At 35.2% G+C, this 1,414-nt stretch overlaps 1 non-coding gene across 1 annotated transcript; it reads left to right on the top strand.

The window, feature by feature from the left end:
• The first annotated feature begins 268 nt into the window (after positions 1–268).
• Positions 269–403, top strand: LOC142442133 (small nucleolar RNA SNORA5). The gene has a single exon (XR_012783375.1). It is a non-coding gene; the product is annotated as a small nucleolar RNA SNORA5 (small nucleolar RNA).
• Positions 404–1,414: the final 1,011 nt, after the last annotated feature.

The following is a 1,414-nucleotide window of genomic DNA, read 5'->3' as shown; positions in this document are numbered from 1 at the left end:
AGAAGAGACTGGTTCCTAAGAGGACATCATAGAGCAAAATAGAGGGGCAATGAAAAATTGGAAGGTCATCTATGAGAAGAATTAACACAATGACTTCAAGAATTGTCTCAAGGATAGAAACAATTGCAGGGATGGCTCAGGATAGGGAAGTGTTTCATTCTGCTGTGTGTAGGGGTGCTACAGATGGAAACTGCTGATGGCACCGAACAAGAACAGCAATGACTCAGAAGGAGGAAGACTAAGAAAATAAATAGAAATACAGTCTTTATGCAGCTGTATCAAATTCAGTGCCTGCCCCACCCATGGCTGGCACTGGCCCAAGAGGCTGCCACAGAGACACTGTAACTCATGGGCCTTGTTCCTCTCTGCCATGCCTCAGGGATAAATTTTGTTACCGACATTGAGGGGAACTAACAAAAGAAAGAAAGAAAGAAAGAAAGAAAGAAAGAAAGAAAGAAAGAAAGAAAGAAAGAAAGAAAGAAAGAAAGAAAGAAAGAAAGAAAGAAAGAAAAAGAAAGAAAGAGAAAGAAAGAAAGAAACCTAGCTAGCTCCTGGGGGGAAAAAAGAAATACAGTCTTTAAAATTATCCCCAAATTTGATAATAAATAGAAACCTAGAAATGTAAGCTATTCAGCCATTCCTAAGAAGGATAAATATAAAGAAAACCATATTCAAATATCCCTTAGTCAAACTGCTGAAATCCAGATGCAAAGGAACAAAATATTTAATATATCCAGAGAATGTAGAAGGCAACAATGAAAAAAGTGACTTGATTTTATTAGAAAAAATGGTGGTCAGATATAGTGTCTTTGAAATGCATAATTCAAAACAAAACATATCAATATAGAAATGTATATGCATTGTAAATATCTTTCCAAAGTAGGGATGAAATATAAACATTTTTCCCATAAAAATAGTTGTGGCATTTTGTTGGTTGTAGAGGAAATTGTTTAGGCTGGCTGGAAATGATGTCAAATGAAACGCAGGCATATAAAAATGCAGAATAAAGTTTCCCAAAACCCAAACTCATTGCCATTGAATCAATGCCGACATATACTGATCCCATAAGTCATGTTACAACTGCCCCTATGAGTTTCTGAAATGAAACTCTTTATGGGAGTAGAAAGTACCATCTTTCTCCTGAGGATTAGCTGGTGGTTTTGAACTGCTGACCTTCAGTTAGTAAACCAAAGTTTAACCACTAAGTCACCAAGGTTCCTACAATGAAGGTAAGTAAATATAAAACAGCATTTTCTGTTATTTCCTTAAATCTCTGAAAATCTAATGGATCGCCTAAAGTAAAACAATAGGAACTTATTATGAGGTTTGTAACAAGAGTAGAAGGAAAGTAAAAGATAATAACAGCATAAAAAGATAAGGTCTGGTTTTAACAGAAGTGTATTTTTATTACATT

The sequence above is a fragment of the Tenrec ecaudatus genome, chromosome 2, assembly GCF_050624435.1.
Source record: "Tenrec ecaudatus isolate mTenEca1 chromosome 2, mTenEca1.hap1, whole genome shotgun sequence".
Lineage (NCBI taxonomy): Eukaryota > Metazoa > Chordata > Mammalia > Afrosoricida > Tenrecidae > Tenrec > Tenrec ecaudatus.
Note: the sequence above shows the minus strand (reverse complement) of the source record. Positions and strands in the feature narration are given on the sequence as shown.